The 15,760-nt window shown below is 32.2% G+C and overlaps 1 long non-coding RNA gene across 4 annotated transcripts in view; it reads right to left on the reverse strand.

Annotated features, from left to right (window-relative positions):
• Positions 1 to 12,545: 12,545 nt before the first annotated feature.
• LOC132753495 (uncharacterized) overlaps positions 12,546 to 15,760 on the reverse strand; it is a 51,580-nt gene continuing 48,365 nt past the window's right edge. For 2 of the 4 annotated variants that reach the window (XR_009628966.1, XR_009628965.1), the window contains exon 6: positions 12,546 to 12,808. This is a non-coding gene — a long non-coding RNA (uncharacterized LOC132753495). The remainder of the gene's footprint in view (positions 12,809 to 15,760) is intronic. The other 2 variants (XR_009628968.1, XR_009628967.1) reach the window with 1 other exon arrangement.

The following is a 15,760-nucleotide window of genomic DNA, read 5'->3' on the forward strand; positions in this document are numbered from 1 at the left end:
TCACAATCTTTTTTATAGCAAAAGGCCACGACACACCGGAAATCAGCTGACATGACATGCAATTTATAAAGATTTTTTTTTTCAATTACAAAATTTAAGAAAAGATAACATAATACAGGTCAACTCAATAAATGCTGATATAATAGCTGATATTTTCACAATGTTTACATTTTATTAAACAGTACAGAATTCACATGGTTGAAATTAAAAAGAGTTGGGAGGTTTCTCTAGACCTCCTCTCCCAGCACCTGAGTAAAATATATGACTAATCCAACATTCTACACAAGCATCTTCTTGTGCTTTTTGATTAAAAATGACAATTAACAAGCTTGCTTCACATTTCTCAGTGCTTTTTTTTTTTTGGTTGGGTTTAAAGTCGCACCAATACAGTAAAGTTCCAGCTTATTTGGTGGAGGAGGATCTCTGAGATGACCCTTGGCCCAAATAGACCCTGAGATAAAACATTGTGCCTTTCTGTAAGCAAGCTGCATAGCTTACTGTCACATGATATGAACCCAAATTCCCTGGTGGGATTTGAACCCACGGCAGTATATAATGGCCAAGTGCTGGATAGGAAACTATTATAGTACTGAAGTAAATAAATACTGTATACATGAAAACTTAACCAACACCAATTTAACACAGCAGTTTCTTTGTAAAATGGAGGTAAAAAACACTGAAGTCCTGACAACTCCATGGACTATTATTATTATGATTTACAGGAGAAAACATCCTCTTTTTTCACCTCATCAAGCTTGGAATCAGTCATCTCTTTGTGCTTTACAGCATCATTAAAAAACTTGTACAATTAAAACATCATTATCGAGATCACAATCACTTCCACTTTTCCACTTTGCCATGATTATATCACCCATAAAAACCACATCAGAAAAAAAACTTACCAATAGAGTATACCACAGTGTTGTTGTAAAAACCTTGATCTCATATTTTGTTATTTTTTTAGTGTCATTCAAAGTTACAAAGCTGCATTCATTTTCTAAGCGTGAAATCACCAAAGATTCAAAGATTTATTGATGCTCAGATTCAAAGTCTTCTTTTTTTGTGGCCATTATCTGACAAAGAATCTGTGAACATTTCATTTATACAAGGTTTTAATGGTTTTTAATGGTCATGATTCAACCTCTTAATTGAAATACCTGACCTCAGAGAGAAGATGTCCACAGAAAGGAAAAACATAATATAGCATTTTTGCCATTCTCATCTGGAAAATGATTTTAATGCAAGCTAGGAAACAGTTTATAGGTTCATAAAATAAAGATCCTAAGTTACTTTTATGGTGTTAAACACAACAACAAAGATGTTACTTTGAGGGCAACTACTGCTTATAAATGAGGTACAACCATAAACATATGACTGTAAATACAACAATTTTCATCCCAATTACAAAGCAAAAGGGGTTTTAAGTCACGTGACCCAGTTGCTTCAAGAAACTGAAGTCATTTATTAAATGGAGCAAGGAACTTGTATGAATTTGGATATGGAAAACAGTCTGGACAAAAATCAGTCACAAGTCTTGGCAAAAAACTTACTAATAATGTATCAACTTCTTCTAATATTGGTGTCATCTTCAGGCCATGGGCAAAGCCTGTACCAAGTTACATAAACCACATACTATTCCTTCTCAGTACAAGTAAAACGGAATATATACATATATATATATATATATATATATATACAGACAAACAGAAGAATCATCCCATTACAGTATGCTTCCCACCTTATAATTGGGAGCATATTTATGAGACTCAGTAATTTAGTCTAAAATTCTTTGAGAATTCTAATTGTAACCAATACATTTCCCTTCCTCAATCCACTTCTTTACTCAATATATAACATTCGAAGCACCAATATTTTGATGAATTGACAGTTTACTGTAAATACAATCCACATGGTGTAAGGGGACATAGGGGTCAAAATTTATTATGCCAATTATAAAGTATCCCACATATCTAATAGCTGTCACATTCATCATAAAGTATGGATATCTGGTATCACTAATAATCTACTAAATGTGTTTGTGGTATGATTAGGTATCAAAAAGGGGCCACAGCTTCCATCATTTATAATATAATGGTGTCACAGTGGTAAACTTGGTTCATGATTTACTACAGACATGTGTGAAAGAGCTAAGCTCATTCTCAAGCTATGGTGGCTGATTTCTGTCTTTTAGAGTCTTCACCCCTCAAAAGTCGAAGGTGAAGTCACATTTATATGCCTTGCCTTCGACTTTTGAGGGCGTCGCTCAAAATGCTCAAAAGATGCTGCAATGAAGACACAACATATTTTGGGTGAAATAACCATAATTTGATAGGCAAAGACAGAAAAAAGATCTTGAGTCTTCGTCTATCAAAATATCGATATTTTACCTAAAATATATTGTGTCTTCGCCCTCAAAAGTCGAAGGTGAAGACAAGATAAGTGAGCATATTTTCGTGTCTTCGTGTCTTTGCCTTCGACTTTTGAGGGGTGAAGACATGAAATGGCAGAAATCAGCCACCATATCAAGCAGAGGCTTAATATACAGTTGTTACAATGGGCTTTAAGAATGACATTAAGAATCATGACATTAAGAAAGCAACATGATATAAAGAATACTAGCATCATAAAACAATAATAAGACCCCATGACATTAAGAATTTATTATGACATTAAGAATCATTGCTTAAAGCACAAATCATAACATTAAGAACATAATTATCATGACATCACATGACATTCAGAATATATCATAACATTTAAAAGATATTCATGACATTCATAATATATCATGACATTTAGAATTTATCATGACAATTAGAATTTATCATGACATTTAGAATATATCATGTCATGCAAAATATATCATGACAGCAACATTTAGAATACATCATGACATTCAGAATATATCATGTTAGAAACATTGATAATATATCATGACATTCAGAATTTATCAGGACAGAGACATTTAGAATACATCATGACATTCAGAATATATCATGTTAGAAACATTGATAATATATCATGACATTCAGAATTTATCAGGACAGAGACATTTAGAATACATCATGACATTCAGAATATATCATGTTAGAAACATTGATAATATATCATGACATTCAGAATTTATCAGGACAGAGACATTAAGAAAACATGTCATTCAGAATATATCATGGCAGAGACATTTAGAATATATCATGACATTTATAATGATAATTATGGCATTGACAACTTGTAACTATATTCAAGAATATATTGTGTCATCAGAAAATCATTAAGAATCAAAAAAATGTTATATTATATAACAATTAGTCATGACATACAGAATATGTTGTTTTTTTCTTTCTCAAACCTTTCAAATCTATTCATGTTAACAATGCAATCAGGGTGGGAAGGAATGTGATGTTAAAATTTTAAAGTATACAAACACTGAGCTCATTTTCAATTTTATAACTTCTACACTGATAAAAAGGCTGTATATGAAATTTTATGCCTTACAAAGGAGAGAAAATTTGAAATCGTCCCAATTTGGCAGCGTCTCAAAGATGTGAAATAAATGATTTAAGAAAACCCTTGAGTCTGGAATGTGTCCCATCAGCAGATCTGTCACTATATATTTATATAAACTCACATCAAAAGCAAGCATGTCAAATTAAAACTGTCTCCATTGAGAAACACAATAAAACTTTTCAACATCCAGAGCATGGTGTAGATTTCTTAATAACTGCTCCATTAAGATCTAATTAGTGATATTAGATTGAGTTAACTTTTTCTTCTATTTAATAAAACCCTGCAAGAAAATTAAATCAAATTACAAATAACTTTAATCAATTTCAAAAATACCAAAATTCAGTAGAAAATCATTCAAGGGAGGTAAACAGAAAATAATGTTGTGGAAGTTGTGGTTAAGATTACAACAGTAGCTTCCCATGATTATCATACTGCAATACTATTATAACTTGTTCTCAAAGCAGCAGGTCATACTCTATTACCATGGGCGATATTTAACTCCTTTCCCAACCAAAAATAGCCTCTTTTTTTCCTCCCAATTAAAAAAATTCCAACAACAGCCCAAAAAATCAAACTATTTCAACTTCTAAGAAAAGTTTTGAAAATGTTTTGAGCTTGTTATTCAGAAGAATTGACAGGTTTTATGATCATATACATTCTAAAAACCTAAAAAATCATGTGCAAAGTAGTGTTTAAATTTCCTGAATTTACCAAAATGCCAAATATTTTTTTCCTAAATTATGCCCATTGGCCTTTTCCCAATTTAGCTAGAAAAGGCCCTTAACAGTATTGTTACAAAGTTGTGAACCTTATTCCTTGTCAGTTATTTTCACAGAAAATAGAAAGTAACAATAAATTGGTTAAATGTGTGTTTTGAATATAATTTTTTATCTCCTTTTTACACCTATTGACCATGTAGTGGTTGCAGAATCTATGACTATACTAAACTTTATTGTTCTTCACTGCCATGCACTGCAATGTATTGCTATCAAAGATTGATAAAACTATTGATTACTATAAATGAACTTTATAACCACAAATGTTTCAATCATATCTTTCTCTAAGTGATCAAGAACATTTTGTGTTTGTACCCTAGAGGACCACAAATCCCTATATTGAGCAGGATTTTTGCAAAGGCATCATCATCTTTCAATTATGAATGAATTAATTATATTCATAAGATTGTAGTTATAAATATGTATAAAACCATAAATTGCTCATACCATGAAAAATTGAATTAACTGGGATAAAGAAAATAATTTTATTTTGTACTTCAAACATTCTCAATTTCATAAATAATGAAAGTGACAGCATAGACAACAATATTTAAATTGACAATGTGATCATAGAGAAAGATCTTTCAGAATATAACTTTGAAAAAGTTTGATTTTCCCCTGCTATCAAATGGTATATTTCCAACATTTTATAATATCAGTTTCTTTTTTAATATCAGTTAAGGTGCACCAACACAATTTAGGTCAATGGCACTGAAACCTCTAGTGTAACAAACTAAAGCAACACCACAAGGGGGAAAAAACGCCTTACCTGCTGGAGCTAAGATATGCATAGAGTTCAGTAATTCAAACCCATTTAGTCAACTCTTAAGATCATGCAGAGATAAACGGTGACGGTAATTCTGACACCTTAACCCTTAAAGACGGCCCCTCAGCCACAAAGGGAAAAAATTTGTTTTTTAATTATTGTTTCACCAACCTGCTTTCAGTACAATACCCTATGTTACATAATCACACCAAAAAAAATAGCCCTGCAGTTTTCTCCCCAGCCATCAATTATAACATAGTATAATATTTCACATCTTAAAATGAGCCGTGTCACGACAAAACCAACATAATGGGTTTGCGACCAGCATGGATCCAGACCAGCCTGCGCATCCGCGCAGTCTGGTCAGGATCCATGCTGTTCGCTTACAAACCCTTAACAAGTAGAGTAACTGAAAGCGAACAGCATGGATCCTGATAAGACTGCGCGGATGCGCAGGCTGGTCTGGATCCATGCTGGTCGCAAACCCATTATGTTGGTTTTGTCGTGACACGGCTCAAATGTCAATGAATGCCACCCCTGTTTACACTGTATAATGAGATCAAGTTGATAAATTGTTAATTGCAAACTTCATCAATAAAATGTGCAGACTCTACATGCATTCTGCTTCACTAATTTACATAATTGCATATATCATCTTCAAAGTGCAGTTTTGTATGCCGTGCAATAAAAAATATATGAAAAGTTGTAAAGAAATTTTCAGACATGACATTAAGCATAAATTAAATTGCTGAAAAAAAGGTAAACGCAAATTACATATTTAAAGTCATGGCTCCCATCCCAATTACTGGTAAATGCTTTTTTATAGATAGATATATTAACATCTTTGGAATATACATTATCCAAGACAGACAACCCCTGTATGCTTTAAATTTTCAATGCAAGATAAGACAACTCTGTTATACATATACATCAGCAAGAAATATATATCCAAGAAAGATAAATCTTGCAAGTTTGATATGCCTTTGGAAGAAACAAAGAAAGACAACCCTTACAAGCTTAGTAAGCCCCAAATAGATTTCATTTTAAAGAAAGGCAACTCTTACAACAGGCATAATAGTTGTTTATCATTTATGGAATGTACTCAGTGTACTTAAAAAAGAGAACATGCAAGAAACAAGGCACTTGAAACACTCCAGACTAACAAGAACTCCTCACATTAATTAAATAAGACAATTAGGAAAGATACAAAGAATTATCTTGAGCCTTGACTGTAATTTTCTGACTCATAATCTGAATATCAAAGGTTAAGTGAAGTTTTATGCAGTTCGCATTTCAAGCTTATTACACAGTCCCTTAATTGAAGTGCTCTGCAATTCTGGACTTTTGCCATCATAAAAAATTTATAAAGCAAGCCTAAATAACACTACAGAAGATCCATCATGCTCTAGTATCTCTGACACAAATATTTCACCAATGATTGCAATAGAAACTGTCATTTGCCAAAGTTATTATAAAGATATCAATTTGAAGCTAAATACCTATTTCTTTAAGTATATTTTACAAAATGACAATTATTAATGCCTTTTATTACATAAATGCATCTCTAGCAGTACTAAAATGAACATAAAAATCATCTCTTATTTTTTTGGCCCCAAAAAAATCAACCTTTAACAAAAACGTGATACATTCGATTCTTGTCATATTAATCATCTTACTTTAAAATATGCACACTGTAATTGCCCTTTTTTCTCTTTATTTTTTTAAGAAGATGAAAAACGAAGAAGAAATATTGTGAACCATAAACCCTATCTATGTTTCTCACATGACAATTTATACTTTAATATTTTATAAAGTGCCTACCTCATACCACACAAGGTGTTTCTCAACTTAGCATTTTGATTATTAATAAACATGTTGGAAAAGTAAAAAATAAAACTCAACAAAATTTGCCCTGCAATAAATTCTTCATGTCACCACCTTCTTTATTCGAGATTAAATATCTAGAAAAGTATTTCAGTCACAATGCAGAAATGTTATGATGGCCATTTAAGATTAGCCCACCCAAATTACTGCTTACTGTGTTCAATATTGCATATACAATCCAAGATGCATTAAAATTTAGTCATTCTGATGCAAGGATATCATTTATGTTTTCACACATAATTATTCACACTTATTCCGCCATATATAATCAACAGACAGAAGATAGATCAATGATGGTGTTAGGTACCATCGAGCACTATTTGTATGGTAACTGGATAACTTTTACACATGGTGGAATCCAAAGTTACAGAGGAAATCAAACCAACAATGGTGAGGGGCAAGTGATATAATTTGAGTCAGCAACCTTTGATTGATAAGTATTAAAATCAGCGACCTTAACCACCAAGCAACTGATGCCTCCATCTATAAATGATGGGTGGTGGTGTTTGTTGCTTACCCCTCTGATCACAAGGGAGTAAGTCCACACTGAATTTACCAGAGCATAGTTCTGCCACCCCATTATTCCTAGGCAGACTGTCAAGCAGTTTACCAGTGGTTGTTGACAAAGAACTAAGTTCAACTTATAACTTCTGTACAATACAGTTGAATGACTGTAGAAAGGATTTCATGATCAATCACAACAAAAGTGACCTGCACCATCTGGGAATTAAACCAAACGCTCTACCTTTGAGCTAACTATAAATGATGGGTTTATTTGTAGTGAAGGTAGTCTTACTGCAATGCTTCCCCCCCCCCCCCCGCCAATAAAAATTCTAACATAATCCAATACCATAATAAATCGGCCATTCCAGAACTTTTATTTTTCACAATCTTCTGTATTCAGTAATTTTAAACCGTTTTAAACTTGAATTTAGTACATAGCTATGAAGAATGAGTGATTTTATGCCAAGATTCTGAAAAAAAAAATTCTGGAAATAGCCGATTTGCTAAGATATAGGCCGATGTTAGAAATTTTGGGAAATGAAAGCATTACAATAAGACTACCTTAAATTAACTTTATTCAGAGATGTCATTCCACTACGTATACTATGATATAAGCTACAAAATTACATATCATACTGTTCATGTTGGGAGATGATTCTCTTTTAAACAAACATATATAATTATTGTAAAGTTTATGGCTATGCAAAGCTATTTTAGAACATTAGATGACAAAGCAGAAATATTTCTAGAAGACATATCCAATGACTTGTACAAAATAAATAATGCTACAGACATATCTCATTGTCAATAACTATAGATGACTTCACCCTGGTGATTTATTTCTTCCATTAAGTTGAGTTTCAAGTTGCTAATTTCTTTAAACAAGCCTGCTTGAAAATGAATCTACATCATGTAACATAGGAGAGACACTGTACAGCCCAAGCCAGGCTCTGTAGTCAAGGTCAATCACTGCACAGTCCAGGATGATTGGTGCCTCTCATTTCAGAATTTTGGAGTGTTCTGTGCAGTACAGGCCAAACTCTGTGCAGTTTTAAAAAGAAAGCTCCGATCTCAGGTATTTGATTGGGTCAGAATCTGGCTAGGCATGTATACTGACCAATGAAAATCTTGAGATTTGACAGACCTCAGAAAAATGGTTTATAACAGTCGAGGCCAGGTAAAACTCTGGGCAGTGCAGGCCAAATTAGTATGGAATGTAGTTAGAGCATGTACTCACTTTAAAATTAAAATCCCTTAACCTTAATGCAAGACAGGGGACACCAATCACACACAAAAAGCAAGGTGACTGTTACAGCTGATACAATATATTCTTCATTTTCTATTCCATTGAAACACAGTTTAAACTTCTATGACAAAGTAATACTAGCATAAATCAATGCAAGACTTAGCTTCTTTTCAAATCATTAATCATTCTGTTATTTTTCACCTACTGTTTGAGGCTGATCCTTAATGAAAACCCACTCAAAGGTACAGAAAGGACAAGAAAGAAAAAACAAGTACAACATGGTGTATCAATTACAAACAATTGAGGATACATAAATGACAAGGTTGGCAAGAGATCAAGGGCAGCTCACACATCCAGGTATGTCAGAAATTTATCACCACTCTTCTTCACATTACAAAATATTTACTCAAGAAAATGACAGAGCATAACAAAAACAACAAATACTGTGTCTTGTTCCGCAACATAAATAATCATCACATAGTCCAGAAACACTTGAGCAGAAGCAGGATTATGAGCAAAACAAAATAATCAAATTTACTCTTCTGCCAAGAAAACTTCTTGATTAATATTCTATTGACTTCTGACAGCCAGAAATTTTTCTGGTAGTGTAGACCATAAAAAAATCATGATCTAAATCATAAAAAAAAATCTAGCAAATAGTGTTGAATATTATATTTCATCAATCATCATTAAATTTATTAATCAAATAACATGAGAATCAAATTTGACAGCACAGGTGTGAACTTTCAATCAAAATGACAAACAATTCTAAAAATGTCCAAAAATGTTCACATTGTGAAATTTTGACATTTCAAAACTATCCTCTTTTTCACACATCTGAATTTGCATTTTTTTGTTGTTGTTGTTTTTTTTTTGTTGCTTGAATTATAACAGGTTCCACGGTCATGAGACTAAAACTAAGTATAAGCATGACTTGCTGTCATCTTTTTTTAACTATTTACAACAATAACATATATCATGTAACTGTAATATAAAATGCATTACAAAGCACAGATATGGGACTTTGATACTTTAGACTTTTGATGTCTACAGTTTAACTTTAATCTTCAATCTTTGTCAAAAAAAAAGTACATAGAAAATACATCTCAAAACACCTAAAACCAAAATATTTTATGATTGTTAAGTATGCAGGACAAACCGTCCCATATTCACCGTGCACAATGCCACATATTGTGTATGAAACCATGACTTGCAATATCGTTAAGTACCCAGATACTTCACAAATTGTTTTAATTTATTCTGACAGAAAATATCCCCTATGTAGACCAAACAAATGAACCTGTTATGCAATCTAAGTCAAGTGAACAGCGTTGTCAACATCAATGGAAGGTTGACAAGAGTTCTGAACTTCTTACAATGATTTTATTTCAAAGATAAACAATTCAAGATGCCATCATTGCATATGTTCTCTTTTTAAAGTCATTGCACCTGTAACAAGAAAATTTCAAAACTTAAAAGCTACTTTTAATTTAAACACAGCAATAATTAAGTTTACCAAGTACATTTTATGGCAGCAACAAGAGCCCTTTGTCTATCTGCCACAAGTACATAGCCGGAAAATTCTAATAAATGTTTGTTGGTATAATTTTTCCTAAATCTGCGAAACCTTGCTCATAAACTAAAATCAGTATGGTCTACCTACTGTAAGTGAAATATATGAAACCTAAGACAACAACCCTGTTGAGTGTTCCAATATACATGAAATCACAGAGAGCAACCCTGTTCCAATATATATGAAACCACAAACAACAACCCTGTTCCAATATAGATGAAACCACAGACAACAACCCTGTTCCAATATATATGAAACCACAAACAACAACCCTGTTCCAATATATATGAAACCACAAACAACAACCCTGTCCACCACAGACAACAACCCTGTTCCAATATATATGAAACCACAAACAACAACCCTGTTCCAATATATATGAAACAACAGACAACAACCCTATTCCAATTATGAATATATATGAAACCACAAACAGCAACCCTGTTCCAATATATATGAAACCACAAACAACAACCCTGTTCCAATATATATGAAACCACAGAGAATAACCTTGTTCTAAAATATATGAAACCACAGAAAACAACATTGTTCTAATATATATGAAACCACAGATAAAACCCTCATAACAAGACTGTTCCAGTATATATGAAACCACAGAAAAATAACAAGCTCCATAATTTTAGTGTCATTGGAAACATACCAAACAAGACAATTGCAGCAAAACTCTGCTAAACAGCATAGAAATGGGTTTGTCCATGGTCAAACATATGTGACACTGCAATTGTACTAACTCTTATAGTCCATATGTAAAATCTACTCAAGAGATAGCAAGATCATCATGTCTTTAAATAAAAACATGTACATATCAGTAGATATAAAAATGTATATAGACTAATATATAAATAAGCCTTACCTTTTGTGCATCTGCCTTGTTGCCTTCTGCACTTCCCACTTCATCTTCCGCCCCTCTGTCCACATCTTTGGTTTCCATTGTATGCTTTACATCTCCCCATGTCATCTACAGTATCTCACAGCTTTTCAATACATTTGCCCATCCATGTCACATTTCACCATCCATTTTCATGAGCTCCTTGTTGTATCTCTAAAACTTCCCTGTCTGAATGTCATTGTCCAAGCACAATATTCTATCAATTACTTTAATAATCAAAAGAGATGTCAAAAGACAGTGCACTGCTAAATCTATTCTTAGTGTTGGACCATGCAAAGATTATCTAATTTCACAAAGGGGAACAATTCAGTACTAACCAATGTGTAGAGTTCTGGGTATTGACCAGTGACTTGCAATCATGACCTCTACAAAGATATCTCTGATGTTTTGAGTGAAATGTCTCTTTTAAAGAGCCCACAAACAAAACAAACTACATGTATAAAATTATGCAAGTAATTGGACTTAATGTTGACAATCTTACTAAGAAATACTTATAATGAAAAACTTTTAATCAAAAACTTAAATTTATGCCATCAGGGGGAGTAGGATTATCTTATGTGAAAGAAAGTATAGCTTTATTTTCAAATAAACTTCTTATCAAATTAATTTCTCAGCAAATATCTTCAAAGTATTTATCAATATTTTTATAAAAACTAATACAATATAAACAGGTATTAAATTCCATACAAGTCTGCATGAAACTATAATGTAATTCCACCTCTGCCAATTCCTATTTCAATATCAGCATCTAAATATCTAAACTATGAATATAATTCTAATATCTAAAACAACAAATATCAATTATAATCACAAGGAAATATAATATGTAACATAATTATACAACCTACAGCAATACCCCCTATGTAAGATGAAATCACAGGTGCTCTTTAACCCTTACCCTGCTGCTATCCATGTGACCAGACTGGCAGACCAAGATCAGCCAGCACTTCCATGTTATATGATTTATCATCATTGTCTGCACAGTTTGCTATTGGCACATTATGCCTCAGAAATGAATAACCTTTTCCTACATTAGAAAAGGGCAAACATGAGAATTGTAACCTTTAAAATAAAAGTTTTAATGCATGTTAGATGCTTATTAGCAAAAGAATGTAAAGCTGAATGTGAAATTATTTGTCTTAAAGGTAACAAAATGTAAACAAATTAGTATTTTGACTTCTATACAAAATCACTATAACTGTACTTATTTCCAAAAAGCAAAAGATGCAAATGATGGTTTAGGTAATTGACCAATGAATATCATTTTGGAAACTTTATAGGACACCAAGAAAAAAAAATAATAAAAGCATTTCTGGGGCATAATGGGCTTATAAGTACTTATTGACAAATTTTCCCTAAAATTTATAGATAGTTTTGTCAAAATAGAAGGATGGACAAGTCCATTTAAGATATTTAGCATGGCAAGGGTTAAAGCACACTGCAAGATAAAATTGAAATCAATATGTAAAGCTGTAAAGCATACTATAAAACATGCTAGCCACCTACTTTTACGACGGTCCCAGGTTCGAGCGTGTGAATTGTGATACATAGCTACACAATATTTACACAGCACTGGAAGAGGTTTACACAATATGTACACAGGTGTTCATCAAAGGATGCATGCTTAGTGTAAGCGTAAACACTGAAAGTAAAAGCAAAAAGTGCTTCAATATACTAAAACGGGACCAATATTAGTAAGATTGTAAAAGCAAAAGGCGTAACAATATACTAGTACAGGACCAATATTGGTCAATCTATAAAAGCTTGAGTGCTTCAATATACTAAAACGGGACCAATATTGGTAAGATTGTAAAAGCAAAAGGTGTTACAATATACTAGTACAGGACCAATATTGGTCAATCTGTAAAAGCAAAAAGTGCTTCAATATACTAAAACGGGACCAATATTAGTAAGATTGTAAAAGCAAAAGGCGTAACAATATACTAGTACAGGACCAATATTGGTCAATCTGTAAAAGCCAGAGTGCTTCTATATACTAAAACGGGACCAATATTAGTAAGATTGTAAAAGCAAAAGTGCTTCAAGTACAGGACAAATATTGGTAAAATTATAAAAGCAAAAATTGCTTGAATATGCTAGTGCGATACCAATATTTGTAAAACTGTTAAAGCAAAATTTGATTCAGTATACTAGTGCAGGATCACTTAATACAGGACCAATATTGTTAATATATACTAGTACAGGACCAATCTTTGTAAAATTGTAAAGCAAAAAGTGCTTCAATATTCTTATATAGGACAAATATTTGTAAAACTGTTAAAGCAAAAAGTGCTTAAATATTCTAATACAGGACAAATATTGGTAAAACTGTAAAAACAAAAAGTGCTTAAATATTCTAATACAGGACAAATATTGGTAAAACTGTAAAAGCAAAAGCACTTCAATAAACTAGTACAGGACCTGTAAAAGCAAAAAGCACTTCAACAAAGTAGTTTAGGACCAGTATAGGACAATATGTAAAAGCAAAAAGTGCCTCAAAATTTTGGGCTATATAATGCAAGAAGTAAAAGCAAATAACACAGAGAAATAAAACAGTCATCAAAAACTAGACAAATATGAGCGAAAGAATAAAAGCAAAGACTATTTTAAATATTTCATTGATACTAAATCAAAGGAAAATTGTTTTATTAATTTTTGGACCTGTAAATGAATAAAAAGCAAAAGCTTGACTCTTATGATGAATATCAAGACCACTTCTATATGGTCACTCAACATACCGGATTGGCCGGAGGACTGGATATTCAATGAATTGTTGTCTTATGTGAGTGTGGTTTATATACAGATCTAGAAATTGACTTTACCTAGGATAAACAAAATACTGATTACAAATTGACAATTATAAAATCATTAAAATATATGTTATATGTTTATGAATCACAAGTAATAAATTTATATAACATATTCAAGGTCATTACATATTTAAATGATCAATTAATGATCAATCATTGATATCAATACAAGATGATCAATCAATCTTAGATATGATATAATGATTATGCAATATATATTTATGTACCAACTCAAAGGATCAACATTAATAAATTTTTCACTTTTACTTTTAAAGTTGTATTAAATCAAATTAATCGATCTATCTATCATATAACAATTTTACATCTTACATTTAAAAGGAAGACCTGCTTTTTTCCCCATTTAAATGCAAAATCTGTCAGAGAAGCAGCACACTCCAATTTTCTCAGTGGTGGGTAGTTAACAATAAGGTGATAATTTGAATTGACCCTGAATTCATTGACCTTGACCTTTGACCCTGAAATGGACATTACAGGCAAAACTCACATTTCAAATTGGAAGTTATTGTCAATATAAAAAACTTAAAATGACAAAGATCATTATAACCTTGACCTTATAAACTGAAGTTTTAAAGTTCCTTTGGTCTTTCAAGAACTTTATTTTAATTGCCAGTGTAATGTTTTTATCTAATAAGTCCTGATGACCTTGACCATTGACTTCATAGACCTGAAAATTAGATTTGCAGGTGGAACTCATCAAGGTGCATTCATATTTGAATTTCAATGTAACAGCAGTGTTAGTAATTAAGTAAATAACCGGAAAAGGAAACTTAACCAACAGCAATGTCACTGCCATCTCTATCATGACAAATCGTTAAGTGGAGCTAAAAACTGTTGAATTAAATAAATTAGCATAAAAATACCTTTTCCTACCATTAACTTATATAGAGCTTAGTAGAAATATGCACCCATAGCGATATCAATAGAAAAGCCTTTTTACAAGTTATTGTTACAAAAAAATGTGGAGCAAATATAGAAATGCTGATTCTCTTCAATACCTACAGTAAACTATTTTATTCTTTCTATAGATCTATAAAGAAGACTAAGTCTATTGCATTAGGATGGTAGAGGTATCTGGCAAATATCAAAGTATTGGCTTGTTTTCCCCTTCATTAACAGATGTTAAGTGCATTCTATGTTGTTACTTAGCAATAAAAAGAAGAAGCCGTAACAATGGTGATCCTGTTGTTTAGTTGGTCAACAAAAAATGTATTATAGAATATTATTAAAGAAATGATATAAAAAATCAGAATGGCTTAATCCTGCATGATTTTTAACTCAGCAGTGAGAGACAAAATGATCATAAGACACAATGTCCATGATCAATTGTCATCCGTGGATTGAACCAGTGACCCATGGATTACCTTTCCATGATATTTTTACCAACGGCATAATCATGCTGCATCAATCTAGAAGTCTGGTTTAAAAGCAGTTAACATATTACACAGTTGAAATAATGATAGTGTTTTAATGTGCATTCAATTCCCATGAAGTACATTATTCAACGCTTTAAAAGATATCAATTTTACTTTAAATATCTGCAGGAAAAAATTCCTAATGCAGGATTGATTTGTCCCATGGCAATTTCCTGCAATCTTGCCAAGGACATTTTGTGCTTTGTGCCCCCATTAAATCTAACAACAAACTGAATCTATGTTTCTGAATTTTAAATTGTTAGCTGTTTTAACTAAAAGAAGACTGAGCAAAAGCTGCCAAATGATATAGAGCTTTGTCAGAATGCAAAATGCAAAACCCAAACACAATGT

The sequence above is a fragment of the Ruditapes philippinarum genome, unplaced genomic scaffold, assembly GCF_026571515.1.
Source record: "Ruditapes philippinarum isolate M1 unplaced genomic scaffold, ASM2657151v2 ctg3015_1_1_1_1, whole genome shotgun sequence".
NCBI lineage: Eukaryota > Metazoa > Mollusca > Bivalvia > Venerida > Veneridae > Ruditapes > Ruditapes philippinarum.